Source organism: Procambarus clarkii, chromosome 2 (genome assembly GCF_040958095.1).
Source record: "Procambarus clarkii isolate CNS0578487 chromosome 2, FALCON_Pclarkii_2.0, whole genome shotgun sequence".
Classification (NCBI taxonomy): Eukaryota; Metazoa; Arthropoda; class Malacostraca; order Decapoda; family Cambaridae; genus Procambarus; species Procambarus clarkii.
This window is the reverse complement of record NC_091151.1, coordinates 24,895,218-24,910,485: the sequence shown is the minus strand read 5'-3', so window position 1 is coordinate 24,910,485 and position 15,268 is coordinate 24,895,218. Positions and strand designations below refer to the sequence as shown.

General features: G+C 48.9%; 1 pseudogene; it reads left to right on the top strand.

The window, feature by feature from the left end:
• Window positions 1-15,268, top strand: part of LOC138365957 (beta-1,4-N-acetylgalactosaminyltransferase bre-4-like) — a 74,295-nt pseudogene that overhangs the window by 51,931 nt on the left and 7,096 nt on the right.

Sequence of the window (15,268 nt, the reverse complement as noted above, 5' to 3'; positions counted from 1 at the left end):
TGTAGTAATGAGCAGCTGTCCTGCTTACACGTTCCCACTAATGTTCTCATAGTTTTCGTTCAAGTTCTCATCCTGTAAAACAGGGAAATGGTCTGTCATATTAACCGCTGCCTTCCTGATTATTAGCTGGCAGTCCTTTGCCATGGTTCTAGCTCCTCATTTATCGTCTACTCTCCGGGTATCCTGCTGGAGAGTAGACGTCCTATGTCTTAGCATGCTATTAGGTGTTTTATCCTGCTCTGTAAGCCTGGTAACTTCTGGCCTAAAGTTCCAGTCTTGAGTTAAGGGCATGATGTGTGCAACTGCTGTTGACTCGCCAGTTGCTATTTATCCAGGTTGTCATAAATATGTTTGAAATCATTAGAATCGACCAGAGTTCCGGAATTTAATAAACAAGTGCAGGAGTCATTAGTTTACGTGCTATTTTATATTCATATTCACATAATTTTGTTTTCATATTTTTTAATGTCTGTTAGTTTATTGATTTTATTTCCCTAACTACTACTCTCATTTTCCTGTCAATGTATTCGTTCTACACAGACAAACCAACATGTTACAAGTAATGGTAATGTTCCCGTATTACGTTGACAATACATTTATGTATCACATCTCTGCTCTAACAGGGTCGGCACCCTTCAATCGCGCCAGTTTACTGAACGTGGGCTTCAAGGAGGCCCGCAAGGAGGGTCCGTGGGTCTGCTACGCCTTTCACGACATTGATCTGCTGCCTGAAAATGACTTCCACCTCTATCACTGTTCACCTCAGCCAAGACACCTGGCTGTTGCTCTCTCAACATTCAATTATAGGTGAGAAAAGACACCAGCATTTGATGCTCGTGTCTTCTTGTGCTATTAGTCAAATGTTGACTGTTCGCATCAAATGTTAGACATGTGCTAATAGTCATATTTGTGTATTTATCTGGTAATATCAGAGGAAACATTATTAACTCAATAATGTATAACTTTTGGAAGGGAAGAATAAGACTCCACAGACGACTGTTAAATAATTTGAAGTCAAAACTGATGGGGATAATATTTAGTTCTCATTTCAAAGTTTTGTCGTTGCCACCACAACGGCAAAGTTTTGTTGTTGCCACCACAACAGCAAAGTTTTGTTGTTCCCACCACAACGGCAAAGTTTTGTTGTTGCCACCACAACGCCAAAGTTTTGTTGTTGCCTCCACAACGGCAAAGTTTTGTTGTTGCCACCACAACGGCAAAGTTTTGTTGTTGCCACCACAACGGCAAAGTTTTGTGGTTGCCACCACAACGGCAAAGTTTTCGAACGGAAACAAGTAGAGTGCTGAGTACTTTGAGTGACTGTTTCAAGGTTACCGCTAATAGAGACGGAAGTGTGAGGATTATGAGATCATATGTGTAAAGGAGAACTAAAATAGCAAGTTCCTAAGAACTGATGCCATAGAAGTATCTACAGAAGAAAGTAATGTAACTATGTAACTAAGCAGTCTCCGTGGTGTAGTGGTAAGACACTCGCCTGGCGTTCCGCGAGCCCTATGTCATGGGTTCGTATCCTGGCCGGGGAGGATTTATTGGGCGCAATTCCTTAACTGTAGCCTCTGTTTAACGCAACAGTAAAATGTGTACTTGGATGAAAAAACGATTCTTCGCGGCAGGGGATCGTATTCCAGGGACCATAGGATTAAGGACTTGCCCGAAACGCTACGCGTACTAGTGGCTGTACAAGAATGTAACAACTCTTGTAGCTCTATGTTTTGTAGGCTTAAGACTCAACCCTGGCATGTCTGTTCAAATAATTAGGACAGTTTTTGTGTAAGTTGAATAAATGAAGCGTTTTTGTGAAAAAGGAGCAGTACTAGATTTGAGACACATGCTATAAACAAAAGTTAATTAGACTTTCGTAGAGCAGTGTAATTACAAAGGAAAATGTTTATTAACATTTTACAACAGTATCCAGTGTTGAGGCAGTCTTTCATGTGTTGTAGTGTTATCTTCAAGGACATATTAAATGTAATTTTGATATTGATAAAAGATTTGTTCCAGAAAACAGGTAAAGAATATTTATATACGAATAAAATGTGAGTAAATAAGAGCATAAATAAATAGAGTAAATAAGAGTACATGCCATAAGAGTGAAGGTTTAGTGTGGGCTGCAAGGGAAGGATTACAATTGAAACGTAAGCAAGAGTGCAAATGTCATCAAGTAACATAAAAATATACAGAACTAATAATATTGAAAGATCTGTGCTAGAATAAAAGGTAGAGATCTGGCGAAAGAAGAGAAACTTGGAGACCTCATCAATTGAGGAAGAAAGTATAGGAAAATAATCAATAGCAACTCTAGATCTATCAGAGTATGATAGAAATTATTACATGGAGAAAATGTATAAAGATTTGTTATCACTAAGCACAATGGTTCAGTATAACTTTTCATAATACTTTTATTTCATAATACTTTGCTCTCTTCTTTAATTGTGCCGGATCGCTTTTCCTTTTCCTTATGTTTCGTTTTTCTCCCCCTCTTCTCCTATCTGCTTGTCGATTCCTGCCGACCTTTTGCTTGTTTTGGTTATTCCTTTGGACTTCTTCTATTTTGACGCCCGGGTGCTTGAGGAGGCATACTCTTGCACCCGTAGAACTGTACTACCCAACATCTCGACTGAGGAAAACCTTTTATTGTCAATACCCTTTTCGTCGCTGAACCCGATCTCGACAGACTGACGGTTCTTAAGGTGGCATTTGTGAAACGTATACTCGCGACGCACCCCTAGGGGGCCCCGGCATGATCGGCGATAGCTTACTGTTAGGTGTCCTGCCTCTAATTGTGGCTCCATGGTGGGTATGGGGGTACATTCGTGGATGAATTTGTCTCTCTTTATCTGTATGTCGTTGAATGTGTCTGTTGTACCCTCTCAGGCTCGTGGGGTGGGCGACCAAGCCCCCGAGTCGGCCTGTATTGGAAGACCGGGCTCTGTAGCCCCTGCTGCGTTGGGCCCCGACCTTGCTCCTTCTTTGACCCTCCTGACTTCTTTCCCCAGCTCCCCTCCCTCCTCTGTGGTTGGGTCGAGCCTCAAGCCCCCAGTGGTGACCACTTCGTCCCCTGGTGCGGCTAAGTCTCTCGTAGTGACTTCTGCGACTTTTAACCCCTCTCTCTCTGGGGGTTCTCAACGCTGTTCGCGCCACGGCCGCACTCGCTCGATTCCTTCCCGTACTGATGCGTATCAGGCCTTGTTTGGTCCCGCTTCATGGGCCAAATACTTTGATCTCCTCCCTCTTGATTCTGCGCCTCCTGACGATTTCTCCCTCCATCGCCATCTTGTTGATTCTGTGGATGCCTCTGTTACCTTCAACCCCACTCGTCTCGGTACACGTGTCGTTGCTGCTCCTTCTCAGGATGCAGCTTCCTGCTTGGCTGCCTTATCCTGCCTTGGCGAGATCCCTGTTCGGGTCTCAAAAACGCTCGGTTGAATGCCAGTGTTGGCACTATTCTCCTCCCGCCCCATGTTGCGACCGGTGTTCGGAATCTGCAGGACTGCCACAATGATATTCGGCATATCCTTGATGCCCAGGGCCATTCTGTCCTCCAGGTAGACTCGTTTACTCGTCCCCCTCGTGGTCGTCACCGTCAGCCCCTTCGGTTTGTGAAGATTGCCTTTGATGGTAGGACCCTTCCATCCTCTGTCATTCTTGCTGGTGCCAGGTGCTCTGTCCAGGTGTACATTCCTTTTCCTAGGCTTTTTAACACGTACTGGAGGTTTGGGCATGGTGCCCTCCGCTGCTCTGGGACTGTCTCTCTCTGTCTTTTGTGTGGGGGTGAAGGTCACTCGAAGTCGAAGTGCACTTCTCCCCAGGCTCGCTGCCTCAACTGCAGTGAGGCCCACCCTACCTTCTCCCGTGCCTGTGTCCATTACATGCGTGAGGCAGCCGTCCTCAACTTGAAGCACCGGGAGCGTTTATCTTTTCCTGAGGCAAGGCGCCACGTTCGCTGGCTCCCGTCTTATGCTAACGTCTCTTATGCTCGCGTGTTGCGCTCTTCCTCTCCTCGTCCTTCCCACCTTCCTCAGGCCCACAACCGTTTCTGGGCCTTGGACCCTGATACGCCCACTGCCCCCTCCTCTGTTCCTTTGAGTTCTGTCCCGAAGGGTCCCCTCCTGGTCCTCTGTCTGGGGTTCCCTTACTTTCTGTCCGGTCTGTTATGTCTCCTGTGTCATCTTCCTCGTCTCCCTCCGATCCTCCTTCCCATCCTTCTTTTCCGTCTCTTGTCTCTCCCCGCTGCCTGTCAGTGCGGGCTGATGTCCATCGCTCTCCTACCGGCCGTCGTGTGTGCTCTCGTTCAGCTTCTCCTGTTGAGACACTGGAATCCGTTGCCCAGTACGTAGTTGCTGGGACACCTGTCTCTTTAAGTCAGAAGCGTAAGCCTGGCTCCTCTCATTCCTCCTCCCCGGCGGGTAAGCAGGCTTCGCTTTCTTCCTCGGCCCCTTATTCTGACTCTATCGCCCTTTCCCCTTCCATTTCGGTGGTTGCGCCCCCTGTTCCTACTATGGAGGTTTCTTTGGCCCCCGCTTCCCTCTCGGTTGCTGCCCTTGCTGAGGTGCGCTCCCCTCTTTCTACTCCCCCTCTTCCTGCTGGTGTCCTTGACTGCTCCTCTCGGTTGCCTCCTCCTCTTCCTCCTCCTCCTCCGGACCCCGCCTGTCCACCTCTGGTCTGTTCTCCCGCTTCCTTCCCTCCGTCTTTGCTCAGTTTACCCATGCCCCCTAACCCTGACTTTGCTGAACCTGATCCCGACTTTGATCTTCTTTAACGTGCTATGTTGCTCTTTCACCTTTGTTTCTTCCTTGTTCTCTGTTGTTGTCCTTTCTCTTCTCGTCAATGTCTATTCTTCAATGGAACGTTCGGGGTTATTAAGCCAATTTCCTCGAACTCCAACTTCTGATTTCGCGGTTTTCGCTCCTTTGTGTCTGTCTCAAGGAGCCGATGCTTGGTGCTCGTCCTGGTCGCTTTCGTGGCTATTCCTTTCTCTCCCACCCCCCCCCCCCTCCAGCTGTTGCTGGGTCTCCTAACTCTTCTGCTCTCTTGATTCGCTCTGATGTTCCCTTTGTCTCCTTACTTTTTCCTTCGCCTCTCCATTGTTCTGCTGCTCGTATCTTTGTGGGGAAATGGTGCACTGTTTGTTCCATTAATCTCCCCCCGAGTGTCCCGCTTTCTCTTCCTGATCTGAAACACTTACTGGACTTCTTACCGGAGCCTGTGCTCCTGCTGGGTGATTTCAATTGTCGTCATTCCCTTTGAGGTGATGTTCTGACGAACACCCGGGGTCGCCTTCTTTAGCCGTTTATCCTCTCTTCTTCCCTGTCTCTTGTGAATTCTGGTGAGCCCACACATTTGGACTCTCGGACTCGCACCCTTTCCTATCTTGATCTTTCTCTTTGCTCGTCTTCTCTTTACTTAGATTTCACGTGGCAGGTTCTTGTCGACCTTCATAGTAGTGACCATTTCCCCATCCTTGTTTCCTTTTTCTCTTTTCGCCCTCCCCTCTCCTTCCCTAGGTGGCAGTTTGCGAAAGCGGACTGGAACCTCTTTACCCCCAGTGCAGCTCTCTCTGACCTCTCCCTCGCTCTCTCCTTTTTCATGACATTGTCTTCGACGCTGCCCTCCGCTCTATTCTTTGCTCTTCCTCTCGGGGTCCACGGAATTGCGTTCCCTGGTGGAATGCAGACTGTGCTCGGGCTGTCCGCTGTAAGAGTGCAGCCTGGAAGAGACACCGCCGTCGGCAGACGACCAATTCTTTTCTTTTCTTTCGGAAGGCGAGTGTGGTGGCCCGTAAGGCCATCCGTACAGCTAAACGTGAATGTTGGGCATCTTATGTCTCCACCATTACGTCCAAAACTCCTCTGTCACAGATCTGGAAGCGTATCCGCAAGATAGCGGGTAAGTTCGTTCCCGATGTTTCACCGGTCTTTCACCTACATGGTACTCTTGTGGCAGACCCGTTGCAGGTCGCTACCGAACTGGGTTTCCACTTTTCTTCTGTAGGGCTGGTCTTCATCTTCCCCAATCTTTCCTTCTTCGTAAACCTGTACTTGAGTCTCGTCCTTTCGATTTCTGCACTCATCTTCGACTTCCCTATAACGATCCCTTCTCTCTCTCTCTGAACTTCGTTCTGCCCTGGCCCTCTGCGGATCTACGGCGGCGGGCTCCGATGGTATTCATTATGAAATGCTTCGCCATCTCCCTCCGTGCACGTCTCAGTTTTTACCGAGTCTGTATAATCGGATCTGGGAGTCGTCGTCAGTCCCTGAGGACTGGCGCAATGCCGTTGTCCTCCCTGTTCGCAAACCAGGGTCTCTGGGAACATCCCCTAATTACTTTCGCCCTATTGCTCTTACAAGTTGTCTGCAAACTCTTTGAACGTATGGTTAACGTTCGTCTGATGTGGTTCCTGGAACACCATCACCTCCTCTCCCCTTCTCAATTTGGTTTTGCAAGTGCTGCAGCACGACAGCTGTCCTGGTGAACTTGGAGGTCTATATTCGTACTGCTTTTGCTGCGAAGACCTCCGTTGTTGCCGTCCTTTTTGTCCTGGAAAAGGCTTACACCACCACCTGGCACTTTCATATTCTATCCCAGCTTCATTCTTTTGGCCTTCGTGGTCATCTCTTTCTCCACAGCATACTCTCGTCGTTCCTTTCGGGTGCAGCTTGGTACCGCTCTCTCTGCCTCTTTTCAGCAATACGAAGGTGTGCCCCAGGGTAGTGTTCTGAGCACTACTCTTTTTCTGGTTGCCCTCAATGGTCTTCTTTCCTCTCTTCCTTCAGGCGTCTTCTCCGCTCTCTATGTCGATGATCTTACCCTTTGCTGTCAGGGTGATTAAGACACTCGTTTGTCTTGGTCTCCCCATATCTCTTACCTCCGTGTTGAATGCTCTAAGGCCCTTACCCTCCTACGGGTATTGTCCCATGCTTCTTGGGGAGTGGATAGGCGCACTTTCCTTGCTTTACATTCCTCTCTCATCCTGTCTAAGCTCGATTTTGGTTGCCCTGCTTACTCGTCTGCTTCTCCTTCTACTCTTCGCCGTCTTGATGCTTTGCACCATACTGGGTTGCGCCTCAGTTCTGGTGCCTTTCGTTCTTCGTTCGACTCTTGTCCTCGGCTTGTATGTTGACACTGGCTTCCTGTTTCTCCAGGAACGCCGTGATCGCTACTGTCTTCGCTATCTCGCGCGGTCCTTGCAACATCCCTCTTCTCGCCTCTGTCGTGCTTTAACTTTTACCCCTCCTGTGGTTCCTGTTCCTCTTCACAACCTCCCTCTTTCTGTCCGGTTATCTCGCTTACAGGATTCTCTTTCCGTTCGTATTTCTAATATTTCTCCTCGTGTTGTTCCTTCTTTGCCCTCGTGGAGGGTTCCCCTTCCGCAGTTTTGTACATCCTTGACCTGCATCACTAAAGCTTTTACCCCTCCTTTTACCCCTTTAGGGGAGCCGGTCGGCCGAGCGGACAGCACGCTGGACTTGTGATCCTGTGGTCCTGGGTTTGATGCCAGGCGCCGGCGAGAAACAATGGGCAGAGTTTCTTTCACCCCTATGCCCCTGTTACCTAGCAGTAAAATAGGTACCTGGGTGTTAGTCAGCTGTCACGGGCTGCTTCCTGGGGGTGGAGGCCTGGTCGAGGACTAGGCCGCAGGGACACTAAAAAGCCCATAAATCATCTCAAGATAACCTCAAGATAACCTCCTACGGTTTTAAAACGCCTTTTCCTTGAGCACTTTGCTTCTCACTCCCGCTCCGTTTCTGTCTTCACCGATGGGTCTAAGTCTGCGGACGGTGTTGGCTACTCTTGTTTTTCCTGATCGCACTTATATGTGTCGCTTACCTCCAGAGACTAGCATCTTCACAGTGGAGCTTTATGCTATTCTCTATGCTCTTCATCTCCTGCTTTCTCGTGATCAGCCTTCCTTTGTAGTTGTTGTTGACTCTCGTAGTGCCCTCATAACTCTCGGGTTCTTTAATCCGTTTCATCCAGTAGTTGTCAAGATCCAACATTGACTGATTCTTGTTCACAGTAAATTTAAGTCGGTTGAGTTTTGTTGGGTTCCCAGCCATATTGCTGTCTCTATAAATGAGCGTGCGGATGCTGCCGTCAAGGAAGCTGTCCGCTCTTGTCCCATCTCTCGTAAAGGCGTTCCATATTCCGAATTTTATCCGGTTATCCATTCCTCCATCCTTACCCGTTGGCAGGCTTGTTGGTCGTCTGTTACTGGTAACAAACTACGTACTCTTAAATGTTGTGTTTCCTCGTGGCCGTCCTCCTACCGCCATAACTGGCGATGGTAAACGGCTCTGGCGAGGTTGCGTATTGGCCATACTCACTTAACTCATGGTCACTTGATGGAGCGCCGCCCTGCTCCTTATTGTCCTAATTACATTGTCCCTCTTACGGTCGTGCATATCCTTCTTGAATGTCCTGACTTCCAGGACGAGCGTGTGTCTTGCTTTCCGACCGCCCCTCGCGGTCACGTGTCTCTCAATAGAATTCTTGGTGACTCGGATACTTTTGATATCGTTCGCCTTATGCGTTTTTGTTCTCGTATTGGCATCCTTGGTGATATTTAGCGCCCTCTAATTATTCCGCACATTTGATGGTGCTACATAGCCTTCCCGGTTTGGTGCCTTCTTTTGATAATTACTTACTTTATCTTTATAATTTTCAGATGTGGGGGTTGATTATACATAACTTATATTCTCTCCCACAAAACCAAATTTGCCACAGCAATAACTATTCTCCAGGTTTCCCTCCAACACATAACTGCACTAAATGAAACGACGCTCTCACTCCCCAAGTGGACACCACAGTGCCCCGACGCTCTCACTCCCCAAGTGGACACCACAGTGCCCCGACGCTCTCACTCCCCAAGTGGACACCACAGTGCCCCGACGCTCTCACTCCCCAAGTGGGCATCTCAGTACCCCGACGCTCTCACTCCCCAAGTGGGCATCTCAGTGCCCCAAAATGTCAGCTCACTCTATTTCTCCCACAGGAATCCCTACCATAGCTATTTCGGAGGTGGTTGTCTCATGATGGAGAGCCACATATTAAAGGTGAATGGCTGGAGCAACATGTACTGGGGATGGGGAGGCGAGGACGATGATATGTGGAATAGGGTTACGTCTTCAGATATGACGGTGTGGAGATACCCGAACCCTTACGTCAGATACAAGATGATTCAACACAGACCTGCAGCTCCCAATCCAGAGAGGTAAGAGAGAGGCCGTTGTTCAGGTGGCTCCAAATATCAGTGAGTGCCATTTTCTGTCCTAATGTGGTCGATTGTAGTTATTTATATGTAGTTAGGGTTTAGGGTGAGAGCTTTTCTCGTTAGTGTTTGCTGGTAGTTTGATTGTATTCACGTATTGTTAAGGGGAGGTGGTTTGGTGGTATATTTTCTTGTTAGAGACGGGGCGGTAATTTGGTTATTATTGGTAAGGGCTGTTCGGATTGAGAATTGTAGTGAGAATGGCGGTAGTTTGAGTGTGGCCATGTTTTGTGAGAGAGGGATAGTCTATTGGTTCCATTCGTGACTTCTTAATGAGGAAATATAAATTGGGTGTTGTCTTATTTTATCCAAAAGGGGGAGGTAGTTTGGTTAGTTTTTGTCTTTGTAGTAAGGTGTTAGGGTTAGGATGAGCTGGTCTTGTTAGTGATGAGTGGTAGTTCGGTTGCAGTTTAGTCTTGCGAGTAAGGGGGTGATGGTTTATTTAATGGTTCACTCTTGTTAACGACAGGTGGTGGTGTGTGTGTGTGTAGGGTCTTGTTATCCTAGTGAGGGGTGGTGATGGTCTGGGTGTGGTCTTGTTATCTTAGTGAGGGGTGGTGGTGGTCTGGGTGTGGTCTTGTTATCCTAGTGAGGGGTGGTGATGGTCTGGGTGTGGTCTTGTTATCTTAGTGAGGGGTGGTGGTCTGGGTGTGGTCTTGTTATCTTAGTGAGGGGTGGTGGTCTGGGTGTGGTCTTGTTATCTTAGTGAGGGGTGGTGGTCTGGGTGTGGTCTTGTTATCTTAGTGAGGGGTGGTGATGGTCTGGGGGTGGTCTTGTTATCCTAGTGAGTGGTGGTGATGGTCTGGGTGTGGCCTTGTTATCCTAGTGAGGGGTGGTGATGGTCTGGGTGTGGTCTTGTTATCTTAATGAAGGGTGGTGGTGGTCTGTGTGTGGTCTTGTTATCTTAGTGAGGGGAGGTTGTGGTCTGGGGGTGGTCTTGTTATCCTAGTGAGGAGTGGTGATGGTCTGGGTGTGGTCTTGTTATCTTAGTGAGGTGTGGTGATGGTCTGGGTGTGGTCTTGTTATCTTAGTGAAGGGTGGTGGTGGTCTGGATGTGGTCTTGTTATTTTAGTGAGGGGTGGTGGTCTGGGTGTGGTCTTGTTATCTTAGTGTTACGGCCCTCTTGGGTCGCAACTGGGTTCTTTCTCTGCTGTTTATAGAGTTTGGGTATCCGGCCCCAAGCTAGTAGTGGCTTTCAAGAGGTGTGTTCCGTAACGCAAGTAAATTAAAGGGGAAGGGATAAAACTGCACAAAATTAAATATATATTCCATCACCATAAATAAATATATAACCAGTCACAAACGGGGTTGCTATTACTACACTTATTTACAATAACTTCTTCGAAGACACGGGATGCTCCACGGTGCTCAACGATGCTTAGCCCTTGATCCTCTTCTTGTGGCCTCTCGACGAATCCTTGGATTCTCCTAGCGAGTCTACCCCGGCCACAGGCCAGCCAAATCACAGTCCCACTGGGTGCACCGTCGTGGAGGCCGTCAATCACAAATCCAGCCTGTAGCTGGCAGGTTTCAATCAGCTATGCTGCGTAGGCCACTCCACGACCGATACTAGGGTTGCGAGCCCTAGACAGGAGCCTCGTATGATTTCACAGATCACTCTCCTCACCACAACACCCCAGTGGCTAGTCTTCTCCAACAGTCAGCCCCGGGTACGACAATCCCTGGTTATGCCACCTCACAGGCAGGCTAACACAACAGTGTTCATCCGGGGGGGGGGGGGGGGTGAATCACCGTTTCAGAAGCAAATGCGTGGAGGTTCTACGGCTGCCTTGGGTAGACTGATCCAACTTCCATTACAGCAGTCCCAGGTCGACTCTGTAATCAGACATGTCATCAGCACTAGTTACACTCTAGGGCACCTCACTTACAGGCTTAGACGCAAAGGCCCACCTATCCACTCCATAGATGGCGTTGCTGTCTAAGCGTCACCTCACCAGAGGTCAGCAGTGGCTACGTTACGAGCTAATCAAGACGGGAAACCAGCCCCTGTGGCCGGTATATCTCGTTCTCACTAGATGGCGTCGTCCATTTGGAGGGGGTTTCGGGAGCTGACCCACAGATGGCGCGGTCGTCACTGCTCCGTGCTCGGACGCTGGGCTCGGGTACGTAACACTTAGTGAGGGGTGGTGGTCTGGGTGTGGTCTTGTTATCTTAGTGAGGGGTGGTGGTCTGGGTGTGGTTTTGTTATCTTTGTGAGGGGTGGTGGTCTGGGTGTGGTCTTGTTATCTTAGTGAGGGGTGATGGTCTGGGTGTGGTCTTGTTATCTTAGTGAGGGGTGGTGGTCTGGGGGTGGTCTTCTCTTAGTGAGGGGTGGTGGTCTGGGTGTGGTCTTGTTATCTTAGTGAGGGGTGGCGCTCTGGGTGCAGTCTTGTTATCTTAGTGAGGGGTGGTGGTCTGGGTGTGGTCTTGTTATCTTAGTGAGGGGTGGTGGTGGTCTGGGTGTGGTCTTGTTATCTTAGTGAGGGGTGGTGGTGGTCTGGGTGTGGTCTTGTTATCTTAGTGAGGGGTGGTGGTCTTGGTGTGGTCTTGTTATCTTAGTGAGGGGTGGTGGTCTGGGTGTGGTCTTGTTATCTTAGTGAGGGGTGGTGGTCTGGGGGTGGTCTTCTCTTAGTGAGGGGTGGTGGTCTGGGTGTGGTCTTGTTATCTTAGTGAGGGGTGGTGGTCTGGGTGTAGTCTTGTTATCTTAGTGAGGGGTGGTGGTCTTGGTGTGGTCTTGTTATCTTAGTGAGGGGTGGTGGTGGTCTGGGTGTGGTCTTGTTACCTTAGTGAGGGGTGGTGGTGGTCTGGGTGTGGTCTTGTTATCTTAGTGAGGGGTGGTGGTGGTCTGGGTGTGGTCTTGTTATCTTAGTGAGGGGTGGTGGTCTGGGAGTGGTCTTCTCTTAGTGAGGGGTGGTGGTCTGGGTGTGGTCTTGTTATCTTAGTGAGGGGTGGTGGTCTGGGTGTGGTCTTGTTATCTTAGTGAGGGGTGGTGGTCTGGGTGTGGTCTTGTCTTAGTGAGGGGTGGTGGTCTGGGTGTGGTTTTGTTATCTTAGTGAGGGGTGGTGGTCTGGGTGTGGTCTTGTTATCTTAGTGAGGGGTGGTGGTCTGGGTGTGGTTTTGTTATCTTAGTGAGGGGTGGAGGTCTGGGTGTGGTCTTGTTTTAGTGAGGGGTGGTGGTCTGGGAGTGGTCTTGTTATCTTAGTGAGGGGTGGTGGTCTGGGTGTGGTCTTGTTATCTTAGTGAGGGGTGGTGGTCTGGGTGTGGTCTTGTTATCTTAGTGAGGGGTGGTGGTCTGGGAGTGGTCTTGTCTTAGTGAGGGATGGTGGTCTGGGGGTGGCCTTGTTATGTAGTGAGGGACGGTCTTTTGTGTGTGGTCTTATGTATCTCCTTCTGGGAGATCATTTACGTATATCAGAAACAGCATAGGTCCAAGGACTGATCCCTGTGAGACTCCACTGGTGACTCCCCGTCACTCCGAGACCTCACCCCTCACAGTGACTCGCTGTGTCCTGTTGCTTAGGTAATCTCTTATCCAGTGGAGTACCTTCCCTTTCACTCCTGCCTGCATCTCCAGTTTGTACACTAGTCTCTTATGTGGTACTGTGTGAAAAGCTTTCTGGCAGTCCAGAAATATGCAGTCTGCCCAGCCCTCTCTTTCTTGCCTGATTTTTGTTGTCTGCTCATAGAACTCAATTAATCCTGTTAGGCACGATTTGCCATCTCTGAACCCATGCTGATGTTGTGTTACAAAGTTCTTCTGCTCCAGATGTTCCACTAGCTTTTTTCGCACAATCTTTTCCATCATCTTGCATGGAATGCAAGTTAGAGACACTGGCCTGTAGTTCAGTGCCTCCTGCCTATCACCCTTCTTGTATATAGTGACTACATTAGCCGTCTTCCACATTTTTGGCAGTTCATCTGTTACCAGCGATTTGTTGTACACCATGGAAAGTGATAGGCACAGAGATTCTGCTCCTTCCTTTAGAATCCATGGTGAGATTTCATCCGGGCCTATAGCCTTTGTCATGTCCAAATCTAGCAGATGCTTCCTCACCTCCCAACTGGTAATCACAAACTCCTCTAGTGGTGTCTGGCTTGATGTTCCCTCCCTATATCTGGGACTTCTCCTTGCTCTGAGGTGAAGATTTCCTGGAATTTTGTATTGAGTTCCTTGCACACTTCCTTGTCGTTTGTAGTCAATCTTTCAGTCCCTATCCTCAGTTTCATTACCTGTTCCTTCACTGTTGTTTTCCTCCTGATGTGGCTATGCAGCAGTTTGGGTTGAGTCTTTGTCTTGCTCGCTATGTCATTTTCATATTGCCTCTCTACCTCTCTTCTCAGCCTGTCGTATTCATTCCTGGAGCTCTGGTATCTTTCTCTGCTCTCTAGTGTTCTGTTGTTTATATAGTTTCTCCACTACCTTTTACTTAGCTGCTTTGCTAGCTTGCATCTTTGATTAAACCATGGTTTTCTCATCTCCATTTCATTTTTTTCCTTTTGGACTTGGACGAACTTGACTGCTGCCTCCTTACACTTCTGTGTGATGTAGTCCATCATGTCTTGAACCTCCAGCAGTTTCGCTCTCCATGCTTCCTCACCTCCATGTGGTTCCCTGTTTCCCAGTCTATCCTTCCATAATTAAAGTCCCCCCATTATGAGAAGATGGGATTGATTTCTACAGGCAGCAGCAGCTGCTCTCTCCATGATAATGTTAACTGCCATGTTGTTTCTGTCATACTCTTGCCTGGGTCTTCTTTCATTTGGTGGTGGGTTATATATCACTGCTACTACTACTCTTGGTCCTCCCGTTGTCATGGTGCCTGTTATGAAGTCTCTGAACCCTTCGCAGCCCGGAATAACCATCTCCTCAAAACTCCATTCCTTTCTCATCAGTAGAGCCACTCCTCCGCCTCCCCTTGATTCCCTCTCTTTCCTTATTACAGTGTAGTCCTGGGGAAACACCGCATTCGTTATGATTCCTGAGAGTTTGGTTTCTGTGAGTCCAATTACATCTGGGTTTACTTCTTGTGTTGTTTCCCAAAGTTCACTAGCCTTGTTTGTAATCCCATCTATGTTTGAGTACATGACCTTAAAGCTGATTCTCTTCTGTCCATTCTCAGTTTCTGTTGATTCCACTGGAGTTGGGGGACAAGGGATATCTGGGATGGGTGAGCCTAGGAAGGAGGACCTGGGGGGTCTGGGGTGTGAGAGGGCTGTCGCTCTCCTACCGGCCGTCGTGTGTGCTCTCGTTCAGCTTCTCCTGTTGAGACACTGGAATCCGTTGCCCAGTACGTAGTTGCTGGGACACCTGTCTCTTTAAGTCAGAAGCGTAAGCCTGGCTCCTCTCCTTCCTCCTCCCCGGCGGGTAAGAAGGTTTCGCTTTCTTCCTTGGCCCCTGCTTCAACCCCTCTCGCTTCTTCCCCTCCCATTTCGGTGGCTGCGCCCCCTGTTCCTGTGATGGAGGTTTCTTTGGCCCCTGCTTCCCTCTCGGTTGCTGCCCTTGCTGAGGTGTGCTCCCCTCTTTCTACTCCTCTTCCTGCTGCTGTCCTTGACTGCTCCTCTTGGTTGTCTCCTCTTCTTCCTCCTCCGGACCCCGCCCATCCACCTCTGGTCATTTCTCCCGCTTCCTTCCCTCCGTCTTTGCTCAGTTTACCCATGCCCCCTAACCCTGACTTTGCTGACCCAGATTCCGACCCTGATATTCTTTAACGTGCTATGTTCCTCTTTCGCCTTTTTTTCTTCCTTGTTCTCTGTTGTTGTCCTTTCTCTACCCGTCGATGTCTATTGTTCAATGGAACGTTCAGGAGTATTATGCCAATTTCCTTGAACCCCAACTTCTGATTTTGCAGTTTTCGACTCTTTGTGTCTGTCTCCAGGAGCCGATGCTTGGTGCTCGCCCTGGTCGTTTTCGTGGCTATTCCTTTCTCTCTCTCCCCCCCCCCTTCTCCAGCTGTTGCTGGGGCTCCTAACTCTTCTGCT